General features: G+C 36.1%; 1 protein-coding gene across 2 annotated transcripts in view; it reads right to left on the bottom strand.

Annotated features, from left to right (window-relative positions):
* Nucleotides 1-20,366, bottom strand: part of PTPRA (protein tyrosine phosphatase receptor type A) — a 203,864-nt gene that overhangs the window by 131,667 nt on the left and 51,831 nt on the right. The window lies entirely within an intron of this gene.

Below are 20,366 nucleotides of genomic sequence, written 5' to 3'. Positions count from 1 at the left end.
TGCTAGAAGTGAGGTATACCATATAAAATATTTAGGGCAATAACTAATGCTTCAAATAATACAGGACTTTTCTCCAGCTGTCTTCCCTCTGCTTCCCTCTGCTACCCAGCCCCCAACATATTCCTTGGTGTTCTCAAATGGCCAGGTTGATCCACTGGGCTTCCTTGATCAGTCTTCTCAGAACTTTAATTCACAATTACCAGATCTAATTCTCTAGCCAAGGGTTGCACTTCTTGGGGGAAGGAGGGAGAAGGGAGGGAGAGATGGTGGGAGGAAGCAAAAAATCCCCAACCAAACATTGTTCTTGTAGAAGTATTGGGATCAGCCTCCACAAAACTGATTCTTATTTTTCTCTCAACCAAAGGCAATCTGCCCCTTTAACTCTAACGAAAAAGTTCACACTTTCTAAGGAAAAAACATTGTTTCTCTTTAATTTAACATATTCCTTATCTCTGCTTCTTCTGTGATTTCATTAAGAGAATTGGAGGGGGGAAAGGGAAAGGGAGACAGACTGGATTTTTCCCATATCAAAAGTCAGTATGTTCTGTGGTGATCAGAAACATCAAAACAATTTAATTTTAGTACAGTCACCCAAAGGCTAAGTGTACTATGTGAATGATTTCAGAGATCACATTGTGACTTCTTGGGTTTGGAGAGTTTGGGTTATTTTTTTTTAAATCAGAATCTGTATTTTTTCAGTGTGGACAAGTTTCATCATGAAAACTCTCTTCAGTGATTAGGAACTCATGCAATTTACTGCATTGGAGAATTGTCTGTGATGCTGAAAGGTTGAATGGTCACATAGCTAGTGTGTGTCAGAGGATGGGAAAGCAGATCTTTCAGACTCTAAGGTCAGTCTCTCTATCCACTACGCTTCTCTTGACTCAGTTATGGAAATGATATGTCAGGAATCATAACAGATTCTTCCCACATCTGTACACAATTAAGACTACTGAGAACAGTCCCTATTTCTATTAACACTTAAGGTCTGAAAATACTGACCTCAACAAAAACTCAAGGATTAGGTAGCAAAAATATTGCTTGTTATCCCCATTATACTAAGAAAAAAACTGAGACTCAATAAGTGACTTGACCATAATCATGAGGCATTGAACCTGAGAGGCAAACCCAAATGTGTTTCCAAGTCCAGTGCTCTTTGCCTAATGAAACTCTATTCCTAAAGTTGAAGCCAAGACAACTGCCTAAACGGTAACAGATGGCCCAGCTTCTTGTACCCAAACCAGCAAAAATCTAAAATTCATGCCAAACCAAATAATAATCAAGAAATTCAATTAACATTGTACTTTTTGGATATATTGATAAATTTTGCTAATTTTTAATGATGTTTTCTTGTTTTGCCTTTTAAAAATTATTTTTAAATTCTGTTATTTGTTAGATACCTCTCTGGAAAGGGGAAAAAAGAGGAATACTGGGTAAAATTTTGGTGGAGACAACAAAAGATATCAATAAAAAATTTTTTAAATCCAATCGAAAATTATAATGACTTCATCCAGCCTAGAATCAGTGAAACATAAGCCAGAAGGTCACAGAGAAAAGAAGGAAAGATACCAGAAGAGACAAGACCAACTTAGGCTACCTCCTCCCAGCAAGACCAGAAACAGTTAAGAGACAATGTAGCTTGCAGATCACTGTACGTGGTAGCAACTAAAGGCAAGGACCACTCTGGGAAGCCTCCATTTGGAGCTTTATTGGCAAACATATTGGAGTGATTTGTCTCTTCCTTCTTTAGCTCATTTTACAAGTGGGGAAACTGAGGCAAAAAGGGTAGAATAAAGTGACTTGCACAAGGTCACATAGTAAATACCTGAGGTTACATTTGAACTCAGGTCTTTCTAACTCCAGGACTGATGAGCTATCCACTGAGCCACCTAGCTGTCCTAGAAACCTATAATATAACCTTTAAAGGGATGCAGTAACAAGTCAGGGATGGTTGTGCTAATATTGGGACAAATTAGTGTCATGGGTCCTGAGGTATCTAGCACTGTGAAATAAGACTCTATAGAGGCCCCTAAAGATCTAGCACTCTGAACTTCTAAGCTCCATGGGGCCTACCCACACGAGATAGAAACCAGTATAGAAACCCAGACCAAAAATAGACAAAGCCAATCACTTCGCTCAAAAGTATAGCAAAAGTAGAACTGGACTATGAAGACAAAACCCCAAATCAGGAGACTAAGGAAGGGTAAAGGAATGAGTAAACACTAGATTTGAGCTACAAAAAATTATAATAGATTCAAAGATACTTAAAAATTTCAATATTTAAGATATGAAATATACCCTAAAGTGCTTACAGTACAAAAACTTTCCTTAAGAACAGAGAAGCTAAACACCTTAAATGACTTTCAGAAATTGATAGGAGATACCCAATGGATGTGACTACCTATCAGTCTCAACCATCATATGACATTTTAAGGGGAGACAGTGCTTTAAACTCACCACGCCAGCTTACAAAAGAAGCTCAAGAGACTTTGAGAGAAGCTGAACTGGCTTTATCCAATGTGGTTAAAAGAGTCACTCAATAACCCTTGGAAATATCAGTTTTTGCTACACAAAAGGCACCCACAGCAGTCCTTCATCAAGGAGACAGTGTGATAGAGTGGGTGAACCTCCCAGCACAACCAGAACAAAGACTTGCTCCTTACCCAGTGCTTGTGGCTAGAATTTTATTAAAGGCCATTAAGCGAGCAATGTTATCTGAGATAAGATCTGACAAGATATACACCTTTTATACTAATGCACAAATTAGTGTATGCTGTGAAACCATCCCAGAGTAGCAAATTTTATTAACCATGGCTCCAAATTTTACACACAGGTCTCCATTAAAAGATAACTAAATTATTACATAATTGGCGATGGATTCTTGAAGAAAAGGTTTCTAAAGTTCCTCTTAAAAGACCAACTATCTTTACAGATGCATCCAAACATAATATTTGCACTGTATACTCTCGTGACTTAACTATAAACAGAGTAGTCAGAACTCCTTTTCAGTCCACTTAGCAGAATGAATGGTATGCAATCATTCTAGCTCTTACTTATCTAGGAGATATAAACATAATATCTGATTCGGCCTATTCAATAGGTGTGGTACAAAGAATTGCCACAGCCCAAATAAAATTTGTAGCCTCTAATATATATCAGCTCTTTAAGAAACTTCAAGAGCAAGTGAGAAAGCATCCAGGTAAGATTTATATCTTGCATGTCCACTCTCAGTGGACTTCCAGGTCCTATTTTTGATGGCAATTCAAAGACAGATAGCCTTCTAACTATGTTGGCCAATACTCCATTTCAAGAAGCCCAAGAATCTCATTCTAAATATCATCAGACTGCTCAAACTTTATGTTTACAATTTGGAATAACAAGAGAGGAAGCTAGGAGTATAGTAAAAGCTTGTACGGCTTCCTTTCCATGCTCCTACACTCTCTCCAGGGAAGAACCCTCGTGGTTTGAGACCCAATGAAATTTGGCAAATGGATGTGATCCATTATAAATCTTTTGGTCGTCTGTCTTTTATACATGTTGTGGTAGACATCTTTTCAGGATTCACTTTTGCAATATCAGCAGCAAAAGAGACAGCCTGAATGATCACTGAATTACTTATACAAGCTTTTGCAATCATGGGTGTGCCACAAGCAATAAAAACATAATGGACCTGCATATACTCCTAAACATTTTGCACACTTCTGTATAAGATTTTATATAAGTATAAGATTTTACACACTACTGGCATACCCTTTAATCCTCAAGGACAGTTATAGTAGAGAGGAGAAACAGATACATTAAGATGCTCCTCCAAAAACAAAAGAAAGGGGGAACCACAGGTAACCCTAGAGAACTTCTAAGTCTAGCTCTTTATACTATTAACTTCTTAATTTTTGACAAAGATGCACTGACTCCAGCAGACAGGTTTTATTACCTACCAGTGCGAGCAGCTCCACTATCTTTAAATAATTGCCAGGTGATGTGAAGAGACCCAGAAAGTGGTGAATGGAAGGGACCAAAAAGGTTAACTGCTTGGGGGAGAGGGTCTGCTTGTATCTCTACAGATGGAGAAGGAATCCGATGGGTGCCAATGAGCCGTATTCGCTTTGTCCATCAGAGAGAGATGGAGAAGACCCTTGAAACAAAGGAGAATACCCAAGAAACATCGGATGGTTCCACTGCTGACACCACAACATGTGCCTACCACTGAAAGAGCATCGCAGTTATGGCATTTGACTCATGGACATCAAAAATTGTTGGACTTCAAAACCTTCAAGAATCATTGGATTCTCTGAGACATGATAAGACTGTTGTAGGACTTGAAAACCCTTAGGAATTATTGGATTCTCTGAGACATGATAAGACTGTTGTAGGACTTCAAAACCCTCAGGAATTATTGGAATCCCGAGACAGGAAAAGATTGTTGTAAGACTTGAAACCCCTCAGGAATCATTGGATTCTCTGAGACATGATAAGACTATTGTAGGGTTTTCAAGAATGTTGCAGGACTTCAAAAACTTTCAGGGATCATTGGATTCCCTGACACATGAAGCAATGGACAATAGATTGCTTTTGAACTATCTCTTGGCTGCTGAAGGAGGCGTATGTGTGATTGTTGGTTATATATCTTCCTTCTAGGACTTCTGGAAATCTTTTTACACACCAAGTTGATTTATATTATTTGTTTTATCACTACTTGCATGTACAATTCATGTTTATTGCACCACATTGAGCCTGCACTGACTGTGAGGAGAGTCATCACTAATAGCCTGTACTTTATTGCTATGTGCTTGTGTAATTCCTCCCATGCTGATGGGTTTGTGCATACCTGTTTCTAGTAAGACCCTTCAGCCCAGAAACCCGCTAGCAATATCTGTCTTGACTCCCCACTTCCTTTGGTGTTTTTCATCTCTCTTCCTGAAAAGTCAGGGAGGGCATGATCATCTCCTTTTTAGTGCTTTCATGTCCCTTCCTGAGAAGTTGGGGGGGAATCACCTCCTTTTTGGTGTTTTCACCTCCTTTCCTGAGAAGTCAGGAAAGGGCATGATCACCTGCTTTTTGGAGTTCTCACCTCCCTGAGAAGTCAGGGATGGTGTGACCACTTGTGTTCTAAAACAAAAGAAAGAGGGAGATGTAAAGGGCTGAAACTCTGAATAGGTACACTTAAGGCTAATTACCTATTCGACAATACTCTATTAGCATATGTTTGGAAAATGGTCCTTCTCACTATTCTGTGCTGCCTCAATCTTTTGGTGTATACAAATAATTGTAGGAGGGATTAGTGGTTGGAGTAAGACCAGCCAGAGTCACTTTGGAAGAGGACCAGGAAGATAGAGGAGGTTGGTGGTGAGCCTCGTGGAGGTTTGTCTGTCTCCTTTATTTCTCCCCCTAAAGATCAAGGACTTTTGCTGATCCTGAGTTCAATAGGGAGCAAACTCGGACTTCACACTTTATGTCTAAATAATGAACTCATTTCGACCTTATCCTGGTATAAGGTGTTAGGTATGGGTCTACACCTACTTTCTGCCATACTAGTTTCCAATTTTCCCAGCAGTTTTTGTCAAATAGTGAATACTTATCCCAAAAGCTGGGGCCTTAGGGTTCGTCAAATACTAGATTGCATAGTCATTGACGATTTGTTCTGTGAATCTAACCAATTCCACTTATGAACTAATCTATTTCTTAGCCAGTACCAAATGGTTTTGATGACTGCTGCTTTATAATATAGTTTTAGATCTGGTACAGCTAGGATACCTTCACTTGCTTTTCTCTTTATTAATTCCTTTGAAATTCTTGACCTTTTGTTCTTCCAGATGAATTTTGTTATTTTTTCTAGGTCAGTAAAAGAGTTTCTTGGGAGTTTGATTGGTATCAGCAGCAAAAGAGATAGCCCGAATAAATAGGTTAGTTTAGGGAGTATTGTAATCTTTATTATATTTGCTCAACCTATCCAAGAGCATTTGACATTTTTCCAATTGCTTAGATCTGACTTTATTTGTGTGGAAAGTGTTTTGTAGTTTTGCTTATATAGTCCCTGACTTTCCCTTGGCAGATAGATTCCCAAATATTTTATATTAATGACAGTTATTTTAAATGGCATTTCTCTTTGTATCTGTTATTATTGGACTTTGTTAGTGATGGACAAATGAATAATGGGACTTCCGGAGGTGAAGCCAAGATGGCAGAGATACCACACATTTCTTTCTGACCTTCTCCTATAACCCTCAGACTAATTAGCAAATTCAGCCTCTGAATTAGCTCTGGACTGGCAAAACCCACAAATATTGGGAGTGCAACAAATTACCAACAGAAAATAATTTCAAAGATTGCCAGAAAAGGACTGTTTCAATTGAAAGTGGGAGGGAGGCAACCAAGCACAAGCAGCTGAGCACAGATGCCAGCACAGACACCATAGAGTTTGGAGCAGTGTGGGCTTTGCATGGTGGAGAATCTATGGGAAGGAATCTACAGCAGTGTTGGCCACTCTGCTCTGGTTGCAAACCAATAGATCAGCAGAGAAGTTATAAAACATCCAACACAAACACAAAAAGTGAACCCCAAAATGCCAGAATCTTATGGGACTTGGTCACACCCACTTCGCACCAGGAGTGAGTAAGCACTGATCCAGTGCAACCATAGCCACTTATAGAGGAAGCTCCTGCTTGAAGAGGAAGCTTGGAAAACCCCCCCTGTTCTAAAAGCAGACCTTAACTTTTTTTTTTTTTAATGAGTAAAAAAATAAAGAGAACTCTGACCATAGACAGTTTTTTATGGTGAAAGAGATAAACAGATTTCAAACCCTGAGGAGACTAAAAGCAGATTGTCTCCAGATGAAGCCCCAAAAGGTGATTAAAAAAAAATGAAAAAGGATCTTAAAAGAGAGCTAGAAGAAAAATGGGGAAAGGAAATGAAAACTTTGCAAGAGGGTTAGAAAAAGGCATATAACTCATTAAAAGATAAATTTGATTAAATGGAAAAAGAAAACAATTCCCAGAAAAACAGAATTTGTGAAACAGAAAAAGAAAACAACTCCTTAAAAATCAGAATTTGTGAAATGGAAAAAAATTTCACAGAACAAAACAACTCATTTAAAAATTCAATTAGACAAATACAAAAAGAAGTAAAAAAAAGTAAATAAAGAAAATAGTTCACTAAAATTCTGAACTGAATAAATAGAAATAAATGACTCAATGAGACAACAAGAATCAGTCAAGGAAAACAAAAAAAAAAAAAATGAAAAAAATAGAAAAATTGGTAAAACAACTGACCAGGAAAACAGATTTAGGAGAAACAATCTAAGAATTGTTGGACTCCTTGAAATCCATGATGAAAAAAATAGACACTATTTTTCAGGAAATCATCAAAGAGAACTGCCCAGATATCATAGAATCAGAAGGCAAAATGACCACTGAAAGAGACCCCAAAATTAAAATCCCAAGGAATATTGTGGCTAAATTTCAGAACTCTCACCAAGGAAAATATATTACAAGCAGCCAGAAAGAAACAATTCAAATACCGAGGAGCCACAATAAGTATTACTCAGGACCTACCAGCTTCCATTTTAAAGGATCGAAGGGCCTGGAATCTGATACTCTAAAAGGTGAAGGAACTTGGAATGCAACCAAGAATAAATTACCTTGCTAGACTAAGCATATTTTTTCAGGGAAGAAGATAGACATTCAACGAAACTGGCGAATTCCATTTATTCTTGATGAAAAGACCAGAACTAAACAAAAAAAATTGACCTCCAAATATAGAACTCAAGAGAAACATAAAAAGGCAAAAAAAAAAAAAAAAAAAAAAAAAAAAAAAAAAAAAAAAAACTCTTGAGAACTATTTCTATAACGGGTATACATAGAGAACACATGTATAATCTGATTTTACTGCTATAATATTAAAAAAAAAACCTAGAGATGGAAAGAGGATTGTAACAGATAAAAAGGGGAGGATAGTGGAGGTAAAATAAAGGAAACTACATCTCAGGAAGAAGCAAAGAAAACCTATTATTATTGAGGGAAAGAAGGGAGGATGATGAACATTGTGTGAATCTTACTCTCATCAGATTTGGCTCAAAGAAAGAGTACTAGATATAATTGGTTTCACTGAGAAACTTCTTTCACCTTATAGAAAAGTGGGAGGGGGAAAGGGGAAAAAGAAAGAGGTAGGCTAAATAGAAAGGAAAACAGAAATAGTAGGGGAAAGTTATAAGAAAGGGGGAGGGTCTCTAAAGAGGGAGGATTGCTTGAGGCAAGTAGGGCTCATAAGTAAAATACTGAGGAGGAGGGAAAGGGGAAAAGGAAAGAGAAAAGTATAATTTGGGGTTAATAAGATGGCAGTAAATAAAGAATTAGTAGTTTTAACTATAAATGTGAATGGGATGAACACTCCCATAAAACATAAGCGGATAGCAGACTGGATTAAAACTCAGAATCCTACAATATGTTCTTTACAAGAAACACATTTAAAGCAGAGCAATACATATAGAGTAATGGTAAAAGGCAGAGCAGAATCTATTATGCTTCAGGTGAAGTTAAAAAAACAAAACAAAACAGGAGTAGCCAGCCATCCTGATCTCAGATCAAGCAAAAGCAAAAATCTAATTAAGAGAGATAAGGGAAGGAAACTATATCTTGCTAAAGGATACCATAGATAATGAAGTAATATCAATATTAAGCATATATGCACACAAGATGCACCAAGCATCTAAATTCCTAAAGGAGAAGTTTGTTGTGGCTGTCTTTTAAGAGCTCATGGCATATAAGCCTTTTGATCTCAGAGGCAAGATGAATGAGGTGGGAGGCTCATAGGGTGTGAAAAGATCTTCAGTATGTTATGCCATAAGCCTTGTTGATATACATTTTGCAAGTGTGATCAGTGTGTGGACAGTAAGCAATCCCAATCACCATTCAGAGAAGCAGCTCACAGGCATTGTGCATGCATGGTATCTATAAATGGGAGGAGAGCCAATCCAGCAAGTCAGCATCTCACTCACAGGCAAGAGGCCCTGTTCAGGCATCCTCTTCATGTAGCCACTGGCTGTGACTATCCACTTATACTTGTTCCCATGATCACAAATCAATGCTCCTTGCTCAACAAGGGAGTTTCTGACACATAATAGAAAACATATTGTGCATCAAAGGTCAAGGTGGCCTCAGTACTCCCTCTCAGTAGAATCCCATACTCTTGCAGAAGTTAGAAGAGTTGCAAGAAGAAATAGACAGCAAAACTATAATAGAGGGAGATCTCAACTTTGCTCTCTCAGAACTAGATAAATCAAACCACAAAATAAATAAGAAAGAAGTTAAGGAGGTAAATAGAATACTAGAATTTACTAGAGGTAAATAGAAAACTATAATAGTGGGCGATCTCAACCTTGCTCTCTCAGAACTAGATAAATCAAACCACAAAATAAATAAGTAAAATGTTAAAGAGGTAAATAGAATACTAGAATATATAGATCTTTGGAGAAAATTGAATAGAAACAGAAAGGAATATACCTTCTTTTCAGCAGTTCATGGAACTTTTATTCATTTGTTTACATTCCCAATACCTTCCATCCTTAAAAAATCTTCACTTGATCCTACCATCCTCTCAAGCTATAAACCTACAGTTCTCCTTTTTATAGCCAAAGTTCTAGAAAAGGCTATTTACTTATTTGCTTTCATTTCCTTACCTCATACTCAGTTTCTCAAATATTTACAATCCATCTTTTGACCTCACAACTCAAACCACTCCCTCCAAGGTTGTTGTATTAATTGCCAAATCCAACACTCCTTTCTCAGTCTTTATCCTTCTTGACTTCTGCAGAGTTTCACACTTTATTTTCCTGATACTGCTCTATCATGGTTCTCTTTTCTGTACGGCTGCTCTTTCTCAATTGCCTTTGCAGGACCATCATTCTCCCCCAACTCTTTCCCCACCACCCTTACTTAATATACCATAGCTGAACATAGCTCAATCTTTCTCTCTCTGAAAAGTCATTAGCTCCTAATGATTTAAGTATCACTTCTATGAAGATGACTCCCAGAGATCTACTTATTCAGCTCTAATTTTCTTCCTGAATTCCAATCTTGCTTCACCAATTGCCTAATACATATCTCAAACTCACATATTGAAAATTGAGCTCAGTATCTTCCTTTTGAAACCCTTCCCTCTATAATATCTATAACTTTTGAAGACATCATTTCCTATTATTTAAATTTGCCACATTGAAGTTATCCACAATTCTTCCCTCTCCCACATTTTTCATATATATCAGTTACAAGTTCTTCTCTATTTTTCCTTCATTTTATATCTTAGGGTTCTGTTTATTTTGCCCTACAACAATGCATATAAATCTTTCCACGTTTCTGTGAAGTCTTCATAATTATCATTTCTTACATAAAAATAACACTCTATCCTCATGTACCAAAATCTGTTCTATTTTCCAATTGATAAGTATTCCACCTCATGCCCATTCCCAGGTCTTTGCTACCACAAAATTTTTTATCATGCTCTTGTAGATATGGCTTCTTTCCCTCTACCTTTGTGGGGCATAGTCCTACAAGTTGTATTATTCAGTTTAGTGACTTTTTGATAATTCCAAATTATTTTCCACACAATAGTTAGACCAATTTAGTTCTACTAAGGATATGTTTGTCTTCCCATAACCACTCCAATATTTGACATTTTTATCCTATTTTTATCCATTTTATGCCAATCTGAATGGCATAGGAGAAAATCTCAAAGGTTATATTCTGATTTGCATTTTCCTTATTATTGCATTAGAACATGTTTTCCCAGAGTTCTCAATATCTTCTTTTTTTTTTTTAATTGACTGTTCATATTCTTTGGAAACATACCTATCAATTTCCCAAAAATCTGAACACTAGATGTTTATCAGAGATATTATTTTTTCCCCAATTAATTGCTGACCTAATTCTACCTGTATTAATTGTGCAAATCTTTTTCAATTTAATCTAAACAAAATTGTAATTTTACCCTTTTATGATCATTTTTAGGAAAATATATGGCTATAATCCTAACCATAGTTGCAAAAAATATTTTCTTCCATTTTCCTCTAAAATTTTAACTACATAAGGACATTTTGTATTTAGATTGTGTATCTCTTTTGAGTTTATTGTAGTATATAATGTAATATGCTAGTATGAATCTAATTTTTATCAGGCTACTTTCCAATGTGACCAGTGATTATTCTCAAAAAAGGAGTCTTTACCCTAGTAATTGGTCCTTGAGTTCACTGTACTTCATGCTATGAAGTTGAATTGTTTCTGGGTCTTTGTTTACCTAACTGCTGTCCCATCAATTAACTTTTCTAATTTTTAACCAGTGTAAATAACATTGGTAATCATTGCTTGATGGTATAGTTTGAGATCTGGTAATGCTATATTTTTCCCTTTATTCCTACTTTAAAAAAAATTCCTTTGAGATTCTTGACATTTTTGTTCCCTTGGATAAACTTCTTTATTACTTCTACTCATTACATAAAGTAACCCTTAAGAAGTTCAATTCAATCTATAAATTCATTTAGGTACCATCATTTTTCTTCTATTAATCTGGTCGAATAATACACAATTTCTATCTTTACAATTACTTAAGTCTTATTTATCTCTACAAAGTATTTGTAGTTGTATTTATTTAAATCCATCAGCTAAATCCCAGAATTGTACACATTTTCTAGTTGTTTTGAATGGAATGGAATTTATTTTAACTCTTTTTTTTTTTTAACCTCCTCCCACTGGATTTTGTTAGTGATAGAAAAACTTGTATAAACTAATGAAAAGTGTATAAAAGGCTGAAGCAAGAAAACAATATACACGATAACATCAGAATTCTGATCAATGCAGTGATAAATAATGACTTCAGAAAACTGATAATGAAACATTCCTCCTTCCTTTTGCCAAGGAGGCAAAAAAGTTCAGAAAGGAGGTACAAACGAGCAAGACAACTTTATTATATTAAAATTAACATGCACTTTTTAAAAACAACATTTTTATACAGAAAATGGTGAATTCATATATAATCCTTTGTTCTTTTAAAAATTGAAGGTAATGCTTAAATCAGTAATAAAAATAATTTTAAAGACTATTCTAAATACATATGTGTGTATATGTCCATTTTTACATGCATACATGTATATCCATCCTCTTCTTTTCTCTGAACCCTAATTCAGGTTCATATCACTCTTCACTTTACCTAGTACAATAATCTGTGATTGGCACATAGGAAATACTTAATAAAGGATTACTGACTGACAACCCCAACTACTTAATTAACTTTCAAGAAGGCAAGAACTTGCTTAGTCTTTTCTAAATCCCTCACCAGTTTAATTCCCTTCTACCACTCCCAGGGTAATGGAGCTAAATGTTCCATAACTTCAATACAGGCAGCTGCTAAGTGACAGATTGGATATAGTGAAGACCTGGGTTCATATTTGACCTCAGACCCTTCCTAGATGTGTGACCCTGGGCAACTTGTCTTGGCCTCAGTTTCTTTATCTGTGAAATGGAAATAATAAGGGCACTTATCTCTCTTTTTTTTCTTTTTCTTTTTTTAAATAACTTTTTATTGATAGAACCCATGCCAGGGTAATTTTTTACAGCATTATCCCTTGCATTCACTTCTGTTCTGATTTTTCCCCTCCCTCCCCCCCCTCCCCCAGATGGCAAGCAGTCCTTTACATGTTGAATAGGTTACAGTATATCCTAGATACAATATATGTGTGCAGAACCGAACAGTTTTCTTGTTGCACAGGGAGAATTGAATTCAGAAGGTATAAATAACCCGGGAAGAAAAACAAAAATGCAAGCAGTTTATATTCATCTCCCAGTGTTCTTTCTTTAGGTGTAGCTGCATCTGCCCATCTTTGATCTATTGAAACTGAATTAGCTCTCTTTATCGAAGAGATCCACTTCCATCAGAATACATCCTCAAACGGTATCATTATTGAGGTATATAATGATCTCCTGGTTCTGCTCATTTCACTTAGCATCAGTTCATGTAAGTCTCGCCAGTCCTCTATATATTCATCCCGCTGGTCATTCCTTACAGAACAATAATATTCCATAACATTCATATACCACAATTTACTCAACCATTCTCCAATTGATGGGCATCCATTCATTTTCCAGCTTCTAGCCACTACAAACAGGGCTGCCATAAACTTTTTGGCACATACAGGTCCCTTTCCCTTCTTTAGTATCTCTTTGGGGTATAAGCCCAGTAGAAACACTGCTGGATCAAAGAGTATGCACAGTTTGATAACTTTTTGAGCATAGTTCCAAATAAGAGCACTTATCTGACAGGATTGGAGTGAGGATCCAATAGGATAACATCTATAAATTTTTTTGCAAACTTTAAAACAGCATATAAATGCTAGGAGGTATGACAACTAGCCTTTGCCATTTCAGCTGAACCTCAGTCAAAGTAGTGAATATAATGGTTAAACCTATCACACACTGCCCAGAATTACAGCTGCTTTCTTCACCAGGAAGACCTGCCTGTTATTTAACAAGGATTTTTCCATTTCTAGTACTTTCAATTTATTCAAGCAGCTCCATCTAATAAACAACATCAGCAGATGCGTATTCATACCGTATTTCTAATCTAAATTTTTAGTTCTACCCTTGGAAAGCAGGTCCTCACCTAACCCTTAACAAATTTTTTTTCATCTTAGATCCTTTCTGGATAGCCACAAAAACCTTTTTTTTTTCCCCCCGGGGCAGGATGGGTGTGGAGGGAATCAAGCTCCCCTACTGTGCTGTCCAATACTAATTGCTTCCTCTTTCTTTCGGGACCAGAAATACCACTGGACTAGAAGAAGTTAGTCTATTCTTTGCTCTCCCTCCTTTCTCTACATTAATAAGGTTGAGGTAAGGAACAAAAAGAGGAAAGGCCCAATCAAAACTACAAGATAAGTCAAACTGTGTCCAGAATGACATAATTTTAATAAGATATCTGGGCTCTGTGTTCTAATTAGACCCCTTTCCCCCAAGAATATAAATGCCATGATAGAAGAGACTATGTCACCTTTTTTTTATATTCTTTGGCATCTAACACAGTACCTTGTATATATTAGATACTTAATAAAAGTTTACTGAATTCAAAAGCTTCTATGAAGAATTCTCAAATGGGCTAATAAACTCCATCACAATACTTACTCAGCTATTACTCAGCATTCCCTAAATGTATCCATACTTAGCTCTAGATTATTGGTGAAGGGAAGAGAGGTAATATAATCCCAACTAAAAACAATTTATAATGGATCTAGTAATGCATTCTGTGGCCTTAGATAAAGCAATGTGATACAATAGAAAAAAGTCAGAAAAATGGGATTCTAGCCCTTGCTCTGTTACTGACCAACTCAAGTGATTTTCTGTCTGGACTTCAGGATCCAACTGGTAAAAAGAGGAAATTTGCTTAAATGATCTCTGAGATTTTTCTCAACCTTAAAATTCGAAGATTCTTTATTAATTAACTAAAGGATTGTGCAATTCAGATGTGAATTTACATATAGAACAAAAGTGGTTTTTTTCCCTTTCACAAATCCCTTACACCCACAGACCATATGGAGCAAGTCATTTGCCAAGATTTTCCCACAGATGAGGTTCTGCAGCTGTTTGAGATTATAAATCCTCCACTAATATCTCTAAATCGATGAAGGACCTATTTTGAAGTCTCCTTAAGGCTTTAACCAAACCAAAGCTGAAAATGAACTAATATAAACCAGTCCTTTGGTTTTTACCCATTAACTCCTTGATATATTTATTCCAGGGGCAGCTAGGTGGTGAGGGGGATAGAGTACAAGCCCTGAAGTCAAGAGGACCCAAGTTCAAATCTGCCCTCAGATGCTTAACACATCCTTAGCTGTGTGACCCCAGGCAAGTCACTTAACCCCAGTTGCCTCAGAGGAAAAAAAAAGAGAGAAAGAAACCTATTCCAAGGCCTCATTTCTAAAATATATAGAAAATTGACTCATTTATAAGAAATCAAGCCATTCTCCAATTGATAAATGGTCAAAGGATAGAAACAGACAGTTTTCAAACGAAATTGAAACTATTTCTAGTCATATGCTCTAAATCACTATTGATCAGTGAATTAAGACTACTCTGAGATATCATTACACATCTACACATCTCTCAGACTGGCTAAAATGACGGGAAAAGATAATGACAAATGTTGCAGGGGATGTGGGAAAACTGGGACACTGACACATTGTTGATGGAACAGTGAATGGATCCAACCATTTTGGAGAGCAATATGGAACTATGCTCAAAAAGTTATCACACTGTGCATACCTTTTGATCCAGCAGTGTTACTACTGGGATTATATCCCAAGGAGATCTTAAAGGAGGGAAAAGGACCCACATGGGCAAAAATGTTTGTGGTAGTCCTTTTTAGAGTGGCAAGAAACTGGAAACTGAGTGGACGCCAATCAATTGGAGAATGGCTGAATAAATTATGGTATATGAATGTTACAGAATATCATTTTTCTTATAAAATAGCAGGATGGTTTAAGAAAGACCTGGAGAGACTTACATGAACTTAAGTTAAGTGAAATGAGCAGAACCAGATCATTGTACACAGCAACAAGACTATATGATGATTAATTCTGATGGACGTGTCTCTCTTTAACATTGAGATGATTCAAACCAGTTCCAATTGTTCAGTGATGAAGAGAGAGCCATCTACACCCAGAGAAAGGATTGTGGGAACCAAGTGTGGAACACAACATAGCATTTTCACTCTTTTTGTTGTGGTGTGCTTGCATTTTGTTTTCTTTCTCGGATTTTTTTTCCTTCTTGATCCAATTTTTCTTGTGCAGCATTGCATTTAATATATATTTTAACATATTTAACATGTATTGGGCTATCTGCCATCTAGGAGAGGGGTGGGGGGAAGGAGAGAAAAATTTGGGAACAGAAAGTTTTGTAAGGGTCAATGTTAAACAATTACCCGTGCATATATATTTTGTAAATAAAAAGTTTTAATGAAAAGAGAAAAACAGAGAGAGAGATATCTATTCCTATGGAAGATGGGGAGGAGGGGGGAGTTAGGGTGGAAATCAGTTCTAATTTCAGAGATTTTTTTGGTTGTTTTTTTTAAATAATTCTCAATTGCTCCATATATCCAAATGGAACTACAGTGATGTTTCAAGATGTATTTAACACAAATTTCCTATCCTTTCTTCTCTTCCTTTACCTTCCATTACTGGAAATATACTAATTAATTAGTCAATCAGTTAACTTCTCTGGACTTCATCATCATGCCTCAGAAACCTCTTCTCCCTAAAGATCACTTTAGCCCTGCCAACTCACAAACTCATAAAATGGAAGCACCCTCTGCCCAAGGGGCACCTCACTGATGGAGATGGCTCTCCCAGAGCCTTCATTTAAGGAGGATATCCAAATCAAGCATCCCTTTATTTCCTACCAGACTATTCCTCTGGACTTCTCCATTATGGATCCATCAGATATCTTCCTCCTGCACCTTTCCTTTTGAATATTGTCTTCCCCCTTAGGATCTAAGTTCATGAGGGTAGGGACTGTCTGTTTGCTTGCATTTATATTTCCAAATCTTAAAACACAGTGTGAAGAAAGTGTCTAAAGACCAAAATTTAAATTACAAAAAAAAAAAAAAAAGAAGAAGAAGAAGAAGAAAAAAGAATTTGTCCATTTTATTACCAATTTTAGGGGTTAATTAAAAAATATGAAAGGATTCTTCTAGCTGGGGTGGGGGGAGGAATGATGAAAGTAATTAAGTCTTTGGACATTAAACACCCCTTCCCTTAGAAAGTATCACTTTCCTTTATTAACATAAGAAATATATTAAATCAGACTATAATCACCCCAAATTCAGCCTTATCAGTTCACAAAAAGGCCATTTATGGAAGAATATGTTTGCTCATATGAAAATAACTTCAAAAGACTTAATATTCATCCCAAAAATTTCTAGCTTCTCTTTAATCCCTTATCATGGATCTATGATTCAATCATATGTGAAAGTTCTGTTGTCTTTCTGATGTCTGCATTGTTTTAACTCAACATGCAAATTTATAAGAAATTAGAAAAATATTTGAAGGGATATTTAATTTATTTTTATTTCAATGATGATATGAATTCAAGTTCCAAGCCTCTTCCAATTGACTACAAAAGTAGCTTTCTTAAAAATATAGCTCAATCACATCACTCCTCACTCCACCCCCAGACATTTTCCTCAATAAATTTCAGCAATTCCCTATCACTTCTAGGATCAAATATCAAGTCCTCAATTTAGCAATTAAGCCCTTTTACAACTTTACCTCTTCCTCCCTTTCCAGGTTAAATTTTACTCCCTTCCTAGCTGCTCAGGTCTATCTCCAAACTCTGGTTTTTGTTGGCTGTTCTCCATGCCTGGAATACTCTCCTCACTTCTGTTTCTACCTTGTTTGGTTTCTTTCAATTCTCAGTTCAAATCCTACTTTCTCCAGGAAGCCTTTCCTAGTCCTCCCTCTTACTCTTCAGTATCTTCCCTCTGAGATTGCCTTCCTTCTGTATATATTTGGAACATAGTTTTTACATGTTGTTTCAACCACTAGAATGTTAGCTTCTTGAAGGCAGAGACAATGTTTTGTTTCCCTTGATTTGTATCTCAGCATTTGCCACAGTGTCTAGCATGGGTTATTAGGAATTCTTAGGAATCAGAAATTCTTTAATAAATGTTTGCTAACCCCAAGAGATCAAAAGAAGAGAAAAAGGATCAATATGTACAAAAATGTTTAAAGCAAATCCTATTGTGGTTGGTGAAGAATTGCAAACTATGGAAGTATAAGTCAGTTGGAAAATGACTAAACAAATTATAGTATGTGAATATAATGAAATACTATTGTACATAAGAAATAATGAAAGGGAAAGAAACCTAGGAAGGCTTCTATGAAATGATGCAGAGGAAAGTGAATAAAACCAAAACAATTTAGTATGATAAAAGATATTTGTGTGTGTATACACACAAACACACACACACACACACACACACACACACACACACACACACACAGTTTCAAAGGCTTTAAAACTCTAATCAAAATGACCAACCATGATTCCAGAGGACCAATGATAAAGAATGCTTTCCTAATGGAGAAGTGATTCAAAGTGCAGAATAAGACATACTTTTAGACATGGCCAATATGGTAAGTTGCTTTCCTTAACTAAGTTTATTTGCTATATTTTGTTTCCGTTTCTCCCCGCCTCCCCTCCCCCCCGAATTGGGGCAATGTAGAAGAAAGAAAAATAGATTGTTGGATTTTTTTATTAATTGAAAAAATAATGCAATTAAAAAATGTTTGTTGAGTGAATTCAGTAATCAAACTAAATTATCCTATGTATCAAATAAGAGCAATTTGTGCCTCAAAAATTCTGGATTTACACAAAAATTTAACATGGGAAAAATTCTCAGATTTTAATGAATAAACTTATTAAGATTGTGAAAAAATCCGAACAGCTATACTATATCAATATTAAAGACAAGGTTTTTTTCTGCTAATTCAACATGAAAAGTTATTAGGGAACTGAAATGTTGTTTAGCAACCTGTTGAGACTTTATAATGGAATTACTTGAGCCTTTTCAACAATATTTCCATTCCTCTCCAAGATGACCCTAACTGGCCTGGCACCAGTCATTAAGCTACCAAAAAAGCCCTCACTTTTCAAAGAGAAAAATACCCAAGCCCTGGCAGCTGCCAGGTGTGGGTTCACAGCCTTGTTCCAGTGACTGCCTCAATCTGCCTAAAGCATGAGGGGAAGGTTAAAAAGAGATGATCTCCTGGAAACAAATTCTTTGTTCTCATCTATTTCAGGAAAGGAGGGAGGCAAATAAAAGAAAAAAGAGCAGCTTCAGAATACTAAACATCTATTTGAATGGGTCCAGTTACACGTGACATTTGTGGCATGGGCAAGAAGTTTGAATGAGCCAAATTTGCTCAAACACAATCCTTAACTGCCTGGTACTCGATGGAAAATTTCACAAATCCTTTATGTAAAAACCACTGGGTCTTCAGAGAATACTTTGATTCTTTCTTTTGAAAAAGATGCAGAGTTGTACCAGGAATTTTTAAAGATTCAATCTAAGAAGGATCTTTAAATTCTTTAAATAAGTACAAATTTTTAAAAATTTATATCCTGTCTGTGTTCTTTGCAATTACATTTGGCCTCCCTAAATTCTCCAGATATATTCTTGTTTTTATATGCATATGGCCCCCAAAAAATCTTCCAAATCTAAAAAATATTTTTTAGTTAGGGAATGAATTCAGCATTCATTCATGAATGAAAAATCAACAAGTCTGCTTCAGAGATGTCACACCTCCATTTTTAATGGAACAATTTACTGTACTTTAATAAAATATAATCAGTTTGACTTCCCTGGATTCCCCACACTATGGCAGTCCCTTACCAGGGATAAAAATATACTTCCTGGCATTGCTTCTTAGGTAGCAGTATCCCCTCTTAACTCAGCAGAACTAAAAATACATTAGCATTCATTTCCGGTCTCCTACTGCCCAGTCATCCAGAAGGAGCTGTCCGAATGTCATTGAAGCCTTACATATTAGAGGATTCCTTCCAGATCACTATAAAGTACAAGACTTACTACACTGACTGTAGTACTACCAGGTCAAGGGAAACACAAGCAATCCTACTGCTTAGAGTTGTCAAAGTACATTATTAAAATTTTTTCAACAGCAAGTCTCAGAATTTATAATATATGTATGTTTAGGCTCTACTAATCTATGACAGAATGAAAAGAAATCGCCAGAAACCACCTCTTCCTGCATTCCAATTGAAAATTATTTGAAATAAAATTTACAGAATTAAGTACTGGACTCTTGAAGACTAAGTTGAAATTACTATATTTATAATCAATATATTCTTACTTTATGACATATAGAATGTCCTGCTATTATCAATATGGAAATTATTATTTACAATTTTCTATATAATATCTCCCCCCAAAAAATAGGCTTAGTGAGGTGGATAGAAGGCTGAACTTGAAGTCAGAAGGACTTGGATTCAAACCATGCCTCAGTCATTTAACAAGCTATATATTTCTGAACTGCTTTCCTTATAAATAAAATAAAGCAGTTGACTTAGATTGCCTTTAAATTCTCTTTCTGATCAAAATAGATTTGATTTTACATGATTTGCAAAGATATATTGCATTCACAGGCTAATGCTAGGTGACATTCACAGCAGAGAAAAGCAACTAGTAAATTAATGAACAATGGATGCTTATATTATCAAAATATACTATGTAAGTTCCCCTTTGGTTGTCTATGGGGAGACTACGCCTGGGAGGTGGGATGCTACAGTGAAATAGTCTATCCCAGTTCAACATTT

The sequence above is a fragment of the Antechinus flavipes genome, chromosome 6 (assembly GCF_016432865.1).
Source record: "Antechinus flavipes isolate AdamAnt ecotype Samford, QLD, Australia chromosome 6, AdamAnt_v2, whole genome shotgun sequence".
Classification (NCBI taxonomy): Eukaryota; Metazoa; Chordata; class Mammalia; order Dasyuromorphia; family Dasyuridae; genus Antechinus; species Antechinus flavipes.
The sequence above is the reverse complement of the archived record's forward strand: the minus strand, read 5'-3'. Positions and strand labels throughout refer to the sequence as shown.